Below are 13,711 nucleotides of genomic sequence, written 5' to 3' on the forward strand. Positions count from 1 at the left end.
GGGCAAAAGAAATCCATATAAATGCATGAATGTAATGAAACAAGATGCTATGGATGACAAGAGAAAAGAAAGATGCAAAACATGTGAAAAACAATGCATGCAAAAAAAAATCTCAATGGATCGAGAGGTGTCGAGATACTATCGAGCAAAAGCCAACCTCGATCGATCGACCAGCTATCGAGCATCTATCGAGGGGACAAAAAGTTGCTCGATCGATCGACCTAGCTATCAAGAGGTGTCGAGATTGCGATAAAAAGCAACTGAAGAGCTCAATAGAAAAGTTAGGTGTCAAGAGGTGTCGAGGAGTTGTCGAGATTGCTTAAAAATAGTTTTTCAAGGAAGAGAAAAACGCAGACATGAATGCAATCAAACATGCAACTCAACCAAGGATCCAAATAGCATTTTGAACTCTCAAAAACATCTCTCAACAAAAATTGTTAAGCACATAGATCCAAAAAAAAAAACACACACATACACACACTAAACAAGTTTAATAAATTTTATATTTCAAAAATGTGTCAAGACAATTTAGTGAGCATACATTAACACAAGTAAACCTTGTGATGGCCAAATCACATTGTACCTGCACATGTATCAAGAGTAGCAAAGAATGTTGCGTGTTGTGTGTGAAAAACATTGCAAGATTGCATAAGTGTATACATGTTATGATGATTTGAGAAATGAGAAAATCACTTTAACTCACACACAATCATAACTGTTTGATGAGAACTATCACCTTCGAGGTACATCCTATAACTCCCACATCTCCTAGAATACAAGATTGCAATCATATTTAAAGCATTTTGATTTTTTGTTTTTTTTGCTTTCTATTTTTCTTTGCATATTTTTTTTAAGCAAATCATGCATAGGCATATAATAGATAGAAAAGAAATACCCAATTATGCTAAGCATTTGACATTCCAATTTTACTATGCCTAAGCACACAAATGTCATTGACATTGCACTTTTGCTATGCCGAAGCATACAAATGTCATTTCATGATTGGCGGGCAACAGTGGTGAGATGGTTATTTATGCCTTTCTCTTAGGACTTTCTAGTCCTTCCCGTCAAAAAGAGTGATTCGAGTGTTAAGTACAAGAGATGACTTAATCTTACTCATCACAAACATTAGCCACAAAGCTCACTTGCTTAGTTGTGCATAGAGATGCTCATCTAAGCTACAAAAGATACAAAGTTTAGAAAACTGTGTTTCAATGGCCATCCAAAGTACACAATTACCAATGTACACAAACACATACTGTTTTTGTATTTTTCTGATTTTTCCTTTTTATTTTTATTTTGAGAACAAAACAAAATAAAAACTAAACAACCAAACAAAAACAGACAAACAATGTGAAAGCATGAAAGAAAGATGCATATGCATGAAGGAATGATAGAAGGGTGCAGATGCATGAAAGCATGATTCCAAAAACAAATAAGAAATCAAGCAAAAAAAGTCCTACTTTAGATAGAAAGAATTAAAGCAGTGGACAAACAGAAAAGAAAATTAAGTCTTAGGCTCCTTTCTCACCCACACAGCACGAGTCTTTAGCTGTGAAGATAAAAAGGCACGTGTCCTAGTGTGCCTACTAAAGGACATAGAAGAATTAAAATTCTCCTGAAATTGAGTTAAAAAGCTCAAAGCTTTTAATAACTCTCCAAACAAAGGAGTAGGTCCTTGAGAGGAAACCTATGACCGTTTGGACATTTGCTTTTGAGGATACAACTTAAAGCAATTAGGACGAATATGTCCAGAAACACCATAATGGTGACAAACATGAGGTCTAACAAAGGATTTAAAATTAGTTAAATCAGTTTTGGATTTCATACCTTTATTACCTTTCTCAGATTGAAGCACAAAGATAGTCTTTGATCCAGAAGCCGTGAAAGAGGAGGGGCCGAAGGAGACAGCATATCCTAAGCCAGTCTTATCAGAACTAGGCTTTTGAACACTTAAAACTTCATCAAGCTTTGCACTGGACATCCGCTCTATTTGAGGTCTAGCTTGACTAAGCTCTACCTCAAGATTCTTGACCTTCTCTTCCAATGAGGTGTTCTCCATAACAAGAGTCTCAACTAACCTTGTAGTCTCATCTAGTTTGACTAACAGATCAGCTTTTTTAGTTTTTACCTCATTAAGCTCTTTTTAACAAAGATGAGAAGTCTTTTCAGATTTTATAAATTCAGTGCATAGCTTATCATAGGCTTCTTGAAGGGTCATCTTCAAGAAGGATTTAGATTTCCTAGGAGGTTTGCCCTTATCCTTTTTTCTAAATTGAAGAAACTTGATAATCTCATCAATTATGAAGGTTAGATCCGTATCCTTATCATCATCTTCATTTCATAGTCCTCAATCTCTTCCATTTACAAATGGTAAACAATGATATTGATTAGTAGCTGTTGGGAAATTTAGACCCCAGATGATAGAATTAACAAGTTTTAAACCCAAGTTGTTAATTAGATTTATTATGAATAAAACTTGTTAAACCAAACAAACATAAATATCATGTCAAAATCATGCAGCGGAAAAAATAAATAAGCCTTCAAATCTAGTACAAAACCTTTGTCCCTAGACTTTACAATCCCCGTAGATAAACTTATAGCCGAAACCTTCTACTGCTTCAGAACCTCTGAACTCTTCAATATATGAACGCCACCCTTTTTGCACGAGTCCCAGTACGTGACTAACCAGTACGTGACTAACACACCAACTTGTTGAAGATGTTGGCTGCAAAGTTCTTCACTTCATCAACAATGAAGATCAAGAAGCACTTGGTTACAAAATCCTAAGGCGCAAAGACACAGTAGCTTCTTTCAGAGAGAATAAGGCATCAGTCACTTTTTGCATATGTTCTCCTTGTATTCTCTTATGTGACGGCCTCTAAAATAAGCCTTATATATGTCTAGGGTTGTGAGAAAAGAAACCCCACACAAATACATAAGCATGGGCCGAAAATTAGATCTGAAAATCTGAATTCCCGTAACCTCGATAGATACCTCAATAGATAGTATCTGTCAAGCCTTATTAAACCTCGATAGATAGCTATCTGTCCACAAGTGTCAAGCAATCTATCCAACTTTAATGAACAGCTTTTCTTCACTTGTTTCTTAGTCCAATCTTCATGGCTTTAATACTAGACTTGAACAACATGTTTCTTGAAGTATTAAGCACATCCTAGATCTACCCAAATACAAGTAAAGTGCGTTTTTTCAAAGGATTAGCCAATTACACAAAATATGTCCTTAACAGTTGCGATCATGCATATTGTAATATTTTGAATTATGTGAATTGAATTAGCAGTAATCATGCATATGTGCATGTGCAAATTGTAATATTTTTTCCCACTATTCTCTCTCTCTCTCTCTCTCTCTATATATATATATATATATATTAATTTTGTTTTCTCCAACTCTTTTATTAATGTTCTTGTAAATCTTGTATTGTAACCATAGATGAATGTCCATTTTCACTCCCTAGAAATTCATCTTCTATGCCAAATGTACAAGCCCCTCAATCCCAATATGATTCTATTGAGGCTGATGGCCAATTCAAAAATTTTAATGTTCCAATTGATGTTGAGGATGAAAAAGATTACAATTTGAGTGATTTTTCTAAATCTGATGATGATATAAATGAAAATTTTGGTATGGAGGATGATGGAATCAATAGAGCAATTGGGGGCAAGCAGCTTGAGGGAGTTTGGAATGGTGAAGGACACTCAGACCATGGGGACAGTGATGAGTTAAGGAGTGCAGAAGGATCATCTAACGATAAAGGAAATTCAAGGCATAGGTTCCCCGAGTTTAACCAACGCATTAGCATGGAGAATGTACAGCTAGTGAAGGATCAGAAATTTGCATCACATGTAGTCTTCTAGGAGGCACTAAAGGAGTGGTGTATTAAAGAAAAACATAATTTTGAGTATAAGCACAATGATAAGTGGAGAGTGATAGCTGTATGTAAAAAATAATGTGGTTGGAAGATACATGCATCCCAAACACAAATGGGAGATGTCTTTCAAATCAAAAGTTTTAAAAGCATACATACGTGTGGCAAGGATCATAAGAATAGTAAGATTTCTTCAAGGTGGCTAGCCAATAAATATTTGCCATTCTTTAGAGATGATCATACTTGGACAGCAAATGCATTGAAGGGTGCAATGTTTAGGGACCATGAAGTTGATGTGTCTTTGGACCAATGTTATAAGGCTAAGAGAATGGCCTTTGAGATGATACATGGTGCTGAGGAGAAGCAGTAAGAGAGACTTTGGGACTATGCACAGAAATGAATCTACAGCCTTTCCTGCCAGTATTTTTTCTACCACACCCTAAATTAAATGGTTAGTTTCAATTAGTTCCTCCAAGAACCAACATCTGGAATGGACCAATATATATTGAATGAATTAAAGAATTACAAATGGAAAAGTGGCAAGTGGAAAATGCTGTGGTGCAATTTTATTGAAACATTCAAACTGGAGAAAAGCTTTTCAAGAGATCACAAGCCTTGGTGCTTAGAGACATTACTTCCATTGATACTAAGTTTTGGCAGAGCACTAAATAATAAGATGGGAAAAGGGAGATGTGGTAAATTGTATCTAAACAATCATAGGGCAATTTGAACTATAAAATCTAAGGATATTTGGCTCCAAAAAGTTCCAAAAGCTCTTTTTTAAAGGAAAATACAAATCTGAGCATGGCAACAGATAATTACTAAACTTGAGAAAAAATACTGGCATTAATTTCATAAGTTGAACATTACATATTTGTGAACATTTTTTATATTACATTACATCTAATTTTCACATATAGAGACATTACATTACAAGTCCTTTTGTTTTAGTACTCCTACATATATAGTCACTGCAAATAAAGATGACTTTCAACGTTAACACTTGGACCCCATACAAAAGGCTATCACAATCCCACTATTGATTTAAGAAACCACTAATAATCACCAAAGCCACTTAGAGATTTTCTTATGCATTGCAGCTTCATTCTTCAGGCTTCAGTTAGTGTCCAATAATCTAGTAATTACACTTTTTTCTCGTTGGTGTGAATTCAATGTCATGCCTCTCAAAGTAGTTACATACATTACATTCTTCAGTCTTTAATTTGATCACCTGAGACAGTTGCAGCAAAAGTTCCCAGCAATAAACAATTTTTAAAATCATAAGAACCCCAGGTTACATAAACCAATAATTTTTTATATTACATTCTACTACAATTATATACTACCAAATGCCAGGTTTGAATGAAATTTTAACATGACTCATTTATAAGCTATGTGCACCTAAACTGATCATTACCCTTCATCAAAAAATTATTAATAAAACTAGACAAGAAAAGGTTATAGATAAGAGGTGTGTCACTGGCCACTTTCCTTGTAGGTTTGTATCATGAGAATTTAACCAAACCAACACAATTATGATGCAAAGAACTCTAATTGATACAGAGTCAAAAACACAAAATGCAGTTAAGCTAGACAAAGCTTTTTGTACCATAGAAGGAGTTAGACCTATGAAAAAATATCAAATACTAAGGCCCATCTATTGGAAATAAATTTATAATATATATTCTTATATATAAACAAAAAAATCAATTTAATAGTAAACCTTCTCGTTATGTCGGCTGCGATCATATCTTATGATGGGGAGATCACTACCCCAAAACTCCTTGGGGGTGGGGGGAGAAGTAGAACTCCACCTTGCATGATGAGACACTTGAATGGTGGATGTAGGCATGAAAATTATGGTAAGAACTCGATATCAACTTGATGAAGTAATGGTGTGGCAGGGGAGCAAATAAGTGATAGTTGCATATTTTCTTTTGTGGCAGGGAAGCAAATAAGTCTTTGTAGTAAATGAAAATTTGAAGCCAACGTATTTGATGCGTGCAACCAGTTTCAAGCTTCATTGGTTAAACCATCAGAGCAGTAGCCATATGTCTCTCAGGCATTTAATCAAACACCCAGTGAACGACACATGGAGATAAAAAGAAAAAAAATTCACAGAGACCCAATCCAAAAATTAAAACAGACAAATAATTCTTACTATAGAAATTCTCACATGGAGATAGAAAAAATGTTCTTTGTGGATTTAAATAGCAATACGTAAGAGGGGAAAAGCAAACATACCCAAGTGGTACAACACCAAACCAAGCTCACAGAGACCCAACCCAAAAATTAAACCAAACCAATAATTTATATTATAGAAATTTGTACATGGAGATTAAATAAATAAATAAACAAGAGACATACCAAGATTGAACGGTGCGACAGAACCACCAAGACGCCGCAGAGACATGGGCGACGAGACGACAAGGAAAAGCTCACGATGGCTCTGAACTGACCGCCTCTCTCTCTTTCACCGTTGGACCTGTTTCTCTTCCCTCTTCTTTTTGCTAAGTTTGGGACTTTTGGGTGATTAAGTTTGTTCTTAAAAGTCACGTGAGTCTCACGTGCTTATTCTATTAGTGTTTTAACATGAGAATAACTGAAGTATTGATTTGACAATTGTGAATAGTTTGAGTAAATTAGCCAATATAAAAGTTGAGGTGGTATTTCGGCCAGTAGTTAAAAGTTTAGGGTGTGTGAGCATTTTTTCCCTTACATATTATTATTTCTTCATTTTTGATATAACGAAAAAGGTAAAGAAAAATAAGTGATGTGATTGATGACGTGACACAATATACAAGAGCTTTGCAAAATTAATGCAGCGATTCCATTGTTTCATATAGCATAATAGATTATTTTACGTAAGAATTGGTCAAGTGGTTATAATGGCATTTACATTTTTTTTCTTGAATTGGTATCTTTTACATCTACATTGCTTGAAAACGAATTATGTTACTATAAACCCATACACGACTTTGATTACTTATGGATTATATCTTATTGAACAAACTTAAGTTTGTAATATATTACTAAACTTGGGTTGTGGTTTAGCATTTTAATGTTTGGAGTTTATTTATTTGTTTATGTAGAACAGATTAACTATATTGAAATTACTTTCAACAAATCAACAATTAAGTCAATTCAAATACACAGTAACTTGGTGTGTGTGAGACAAAAGAACTACACACACCCAAATTAATAGTCAATATTCAAAAAAGACTAGATACATTCGTTTCTAAAAAAATAATAATAATAATAATAACAATTACATTAATTGTATCAAATGTTATAAGTGACATTGAAAACTCTTATAGAACACTTTCATATAAAATCTTAGGTGCCCACTCAATATGGGCCGACTCGCTATATACACATGCAGAATCAATCCATTAGTAGTCTTTTTAAGGATATTAATAAAATATAACAAGCAGGAGACTAAGATTTTCTGCTCTAACATTTAATATTTGCATGATCTCTTTATCTGATAGGACGTATAAAGTTTCCCCAAGTACCTCTGACGATTCTTGAAGATCTACATAGGAGTAATAGTCGGGCCGAAGATATTATCAGTAGACATATTTTGAATCATCCATGCGATAGTGGGCATGAGTGTAAAGAGAGATGCTGTAAAATACACAAAGCGAAGATTATAGAAAGTGGTATATTTGTGTTAACGCCTCTCAGTGCCTCTCACTGTATCTGCTTGTTTAAGGATCCTAGTTAGATACTAACTAGTCGCTAACCCGTGCAATACACAGGAAAGCTATTGTATATGATTCTATGAAGATATAAACTATTCGTTTTCTCTTCCTCCTCTTAATTGATGATATGAAACATTAAATTATGTAATGAAAAATAGAAATCAAACTTAAGTTTAAATTAAAATGAAGAATCAAATCTTTAACATCCTCAATTATCCATTAAATGTATGAAACACAAATTTAAAGAACTACTCAATCAATATTTCAAATAAATTGAAAGACAACTTTAAAGTGTTATTTGTATCTTCTTCCTTTGGATCGGATTTTGGCATTATGTCTCTTGTTTGTTCAAGGTCGAGCCAGTTCATGAGAGCTATCGATCTTGACCATTCTTGTAATATATTGAGCCATTCCGATCAATATATTTGAAAACGTTGTAGCAGGAACGCCATAGCCCATAGAGGTTAGAGATTTAGAGTGGGAGAGGGAGTGCTTCTGCATTAGGTCTCTTTTTGCATTAGCATTAGGATTTTTTTTTAAATGGAAGAGATTGCATGCATGAGGGGTTAAGGATTTGGGGGAAGGTTAGAGATTTAATGAGAGAGGGAGTTCTTCTGCATTAGGAGGGGAGTCGGGAGAGATATAGAGTAGTCGGGTTATTCTCTTAAAAAAAATTAAACTTAAATATATAAATTAAAAAGAATCTTAAAAAAAATAAAATAATAGTGACAGGGAAAATTGTAGAAGCTTCAGAGACTTCGGTTTTATAGTGGTGATGTGGAAAATATCGGTTTTATTTTATTTATTTGTTATGTTTTATCTTTAAATATATTCCTTACAAAGCAACTTATATTGCACTTTCAATATTTTTTTTTTTGGTTACTTTACTTTTCATCTTTAAATGTTTTCCTAAAAAGGTAACTTAACTAGAGAGAAGGAAGAAATAATAATAAAAAAATATAAAATGGAGAATAATAATAAATTTGATTAATCAAATGTATTATACAATGTGTAGAAAGGAAAAAAGAGCAATCTTTTCTTCTTTCTATTCGTATATCTTGTTGAGGTACTTGTACTCGTTTTAAGTTTCAAGTGTTCACCATAGTGAACATGATGTCCTTTTTATGAAATAAATCATTGATTACCTATCAAAAAAAAAAAAACAATTATTTCTCATCTCTTGTAAATTTCAAATACTTATTAAACTTGCATGGTTTTTAGACAAAAATCCAAATGTTCAAAAGTTCTACACATTTATGTTGTCACATTTTTAACCCATTGTACTAACAAAAACATAAAATACCACACAGAATTTCATAAAGGTAATAGAACACAAAAATAATACATAAACTTGAAAGAGTATGTCTTATTCTTCGAATCAATGCATATAGGTTGAAACAAAGGTTCCTCGTATTTTTTACCCTAGCCAACATTTTTTTGTGATTTTTGACAACCATATAACTACGACCTGCAATTTTGTCAACATTCCTCAATAATTTGATTCAGTTGAAACTACAAAGCCAGAATATTAGTTAGAATGCCACAAATGCAACTCCTCAAAAAGACATAATAGTTTATAGGATGTTAGCAAAATAACTATGATTTAAGTCATTTGCTGGAGGAGGAATATCAAGACACACAAAATACTTCCAAGACCTAGAAATGTGATGCAACTGAAGATCATTTTTGCAATTGCTATAACAACTATTATTTTGTCTACATTTAAAAATAGATAAATAAAAATTCTTTTGACTTTTATTTCCTAGAGGCGGCATATCAAGACACATAAAAAGACTTCCAAGACCTAGAAATGTGATGCAACTGAAGATCTTTTTTGCAATTATTTTGTCTACATTTTTATAAAAAAAAATTATTTGACTTTCCTTTATTTCATATTTTTTGGGCAAATTTTCACTTTATTAAAAATCAAAGGCATGAAATTTATGACCTTAGAATAAAATCATATAACCAATTGCTCCGCAAAAATAAAAGTGGTAATGTCATTTTCATCAAACACATATATTAGATAACCTCAATACGATGCTTTATCATGTTGTGGGGGGTAAAAGACCAGTAAGCCCACGTCGATACCTACATTGGGCCAAGGGCCCAGTCCAAGGAAAAGCCCCTCCTCGGCCATGGGGAGAATCCTCCTCGGCATGGGTGTGGCCAAGAATAAAGGAGGCAACCTGTCACTGGTTGTGACACTCCATATCGTCCCACGAAGCAGGAAAAGTACTAAAGACAGAAAATGACAACGGAGAAAACGGAAGTGCCTAAAGGAAAAGTTGTCATTATTGCATTCAGTGCCTTATGTCTGACACGACCATACTTCTCTGTTCTTATAACAACTCCCAACAACTGGAAGAAATGGCTGATGGGACAAGTACCTGCCCTAAGGACCCCATTCAGAAGGAAGTAAACTACTATAAAAAAGGAGTAAAGAGAGACAGAAGGGCAGGAGCTGAGATCCCCCCCCCCCCTCCAACATAATAGAGGCACCAGAAAAAGTTCATCGGATCATGCCAAGGACCAATTCTCTCTGATAAACTCGGTCCATGAAGAACACCATGACGATCGCTGTCCATATTCTAATCGAGTTTGTATTTGCGATGAACATGTTGACGTCGTAAATAGTTAATTTGTTTTAAAAGAAAGAATGTATTAGTGATGGACTTGGATCCCTCGCAATAAATAAGATTTGCGATGGACCTAAGCCGTCGACAATGGTAATTTTTTAACTTTTTTTTTTTTTCGTCACTATATATTGCATTTGTTATTTACAACGAACATGTTGGTTGTCGTTAATAGTTAAAATTTTCTTAAGAAAAGAAAGTATTAGTGACAGTAAGGTAAATCCATCCTAGTAAAGGTGATTTCCAACATACATGGCCATAAAAAATGGTTATTTTCTTTGAATGGTGAATTTTCCTCAATTTTGGCTTAAAGAGCTAGATTTTTTTTTTTTTTTTTTTTTTAAAGTTGCACAAAAACATCTTTCAAGACCCTCTAAGTACTTAAGGGCTATTTTGGTCATTTTAGAGTTAAAAGGTATTTTGATCATCTTAAAGCTTTGAGGGGCTCTTTGGTCATTTTGTAGGTTTTGGGTTGTGTTTTGGTTATTTTAGAAGTTTATGGGTATCTCGGTCATCTCCTAGCTTTGATGGCATATTTCAGCCATTTTGGATGGTCGGATTATGTCAACAAGGTTAATCAAAGTTTCTCATTAGGTGGGTACAACAATATGTGTCCATCATGCAACCAGATAGAGATCCAAAATCTGACCGTTCGATTGGAAGAATGTGGTGAAATATTTGTGGTTGTAAATTACAGTGACAATCAGACGGTCAGATTGTGAGAACAGAGTAGTCAAATCTTGCAAAAATTCGTCAAAGTCTATTGAACTTGTTCAATCTTTGGTCAAACTTCAAAGTTGGTTTTAGGACCACTAGATTTGATCAAATTAGGTTGATCAGGGAGGTTTTACGTGGGTTTTGGGTATTAGTCAGTGTTTTAAGGTTTTCTTGATTTTCATGTTTTTATCAATTTCAAGTTTTAAAATAGCAAAACAAGGTAGTCAAAAGTCACATACAAATCCATTATGGTCATTTTGTAGATTTTGGGTTGTGTTTTTTAGATCATTTTATCAATTCTTAGTAATGTTTATATAGTATATAACCCTCTTGAAAGAGTATTGAATATTTTTAGTGATTGAAGTTTCATGATAGGTGGATACAACAACATGCTTCCATCTTATGCCATAATCAGATTTAAAATTTGACCATTGGATTGAAAGAGTATGATAAAATATTTGTTTTGATGAACTTTGAGCTCAATCAAACGGTTGGATTGTGAGAACGTGACCAATCAAAATTTCTTGATATGTTGGTACAATGACACATGTCCATAATGTTCTAGACTTAAATCCAAAATCTAACCGTTGGATTGGAAGAATGTGGTGATATATTGGTGTTTGTAAAGTATGATAAAAATCAAACAGCCGGATTGTGAAAAATGAGTAGTCAAAGTTTGCAAAATTTGGTCAAAATTTGGTCAAACATGGTCAATATTGAAGTTGGGTCTATGACCCATGGGAAAACTGAAAAATTGTGGGTACATAGTAAGTAATCCCCTTCACTACATCCAAATTTTCATTTCTTAAATCATCCACAAGTCACATTCACATTCAAGCTTTGGCCGATGTGAAGAATGTCTCTGATCTCTATTTTCTATTTTAAATTGAGATACTAAATAAATAAATCATCTATCTTCTTTTATCAAAAAAGAAAACTTGATGTGAGAAAAAAAAAATTGCAAGAAGTGAGATTTCATAGTGTTTCTATCTTTTATTAATAATAATTAATAAAAAGTGATATTTCAAAGTGATGACAAAAAAAAAAAAAAAAAAAAAGTGGTGTGGTTGTCATAAATGAAATACATGGTTTTGTTGTAAAAATAAATAAACAAATAAGGTTACATTGATTTCAAACAAACCCAGCCATGCCTTATTATCATTTTTTTTTATATATAAAAAAGAAAACCCCACAATATCATTATTATCTTTTAGTAAAAAAAAAAAAGTAAAAAAAAAAGAAAAAGAAAAAGGAGGAAAAGACAAAAACCATAGCTCCCAGCACTTTCCTTCTCCCTTTCACTAAAAAACAAACGCCCCCACTTCTTAGTTAAAATAATAATAAAATAAAAAAAAAAGGAGGAAAAGACAAAACCCTAGCTCCCACCACTTTCCTTCTCCCTTTTACTAAAAAACAAGCGCCCCCACCCTTTTTTTTTAATCCTCCGCCCTCCCTTGCCCCCTCACTATATTAACACTCCTATTTCACTATAAAAATAAAAAAAAATAAAAAATAAAAAGGGAAAAAAAAAAGAAAAAAGAAAAAAAAAAAACCTTACCTCCATCTATTGTTCATTTTCTCTCTTTCTCCCAATCATAATCAAACCCAAAAGGTTGGTCTTCTTAGATCCTTATCTTTTCATTTTTTTTTTCAATTTTTTTTTTTTTTTGATAATGTATTGTGGTTTTGTAAATGTATTTGCTTGTTTATTTTATTTATCTAAATTTTGGGTTTGGTTTAGATATACCTCTTTCATAATATATCATCTAGTATTATAGGCAAAGTTCTTGATAGTTCGGTACTAGCCCATAGTGTAATGTTTGTGTGTATTGGTAGCCTCAACCAATCTGTTGATTCATGAGAAGCGTTTTTCACTTGATAATAGTGCTTTGTTCAATTTGCGTTTTAGCCTTTTAGAGTTTGCCTTGTTTGAGTTTGCCTCTTCTTTGTTAGTAAAGTTCCAAGTAAAGAAAAAAGTAGCTTATAGTTATATAATAGGATTGGTGATTATATTATTCTTTTATTATTTATATGCAATATATATTGATAGATCATATTAGACTAACGAATACATGTAGTTTAGACATAAATATATATATATATATATATATATATAAAAGGCTTATTAACTTTAACAATCTCTAGAGTTATATTATTTTATTTATATTTATATTAAAAATGAAAAATACTAAAGTTCTAAATTTTTTTTTCCAAATTTTCTATAAACTTATGATTTGATAAGTGGTTATTGGAGGGAACAATCAGTCAATTGAACGAGATGATAGCTTTTATTATAAAAAAATGTTTTGAAATCGATGGGCTTTAATTATATGCAAGCAACTACTACACATATATATTTTCTCAGTATAATCAACATTAAAATTTTTTGCTATTTTATTTAGGTTGTCGAAATAAGTGATAAATTTGCTCATTATAATTTTCAATTAACTGCTATTGTTGGTACATATGTGATTTCATGTGACTTGTTGTGGTGATGGATAAATTGTTAAGGGTGATGGAGTTGTACTATTAATATGGTTATTGGTGGCAGATGTATTCTTTTAAGTTCTCATTAACTGGAGCACTATAATGTTCTTATATATTTATTCAATTTAATTTAAAATATTGCAGACCAATGCGAAAGGAGGAGATCACAATGTAAATAATGACACAAGATGACTATGAGGAGGAAGATGAATTTTAGATGGAGGATGACACTAAATCAGATGATAATTGATCTTCCAATATTTATACTTTCAAGTTCA

Source organism: Quercus lobata, chromosome 1 (assembly GCF_001633185.2).
Source record: "Quercus lobata isolate SW786 chromosome 1, ValleyOak3.0 Primary Assembly, whole genome shotgun sequence".
Lineage (NCBI taxonomy): Eukaryota > Viridiplantae > Streptophyta > Magnoliopsida > Fagales > Fagaceae > Quercus > Quercus lobata.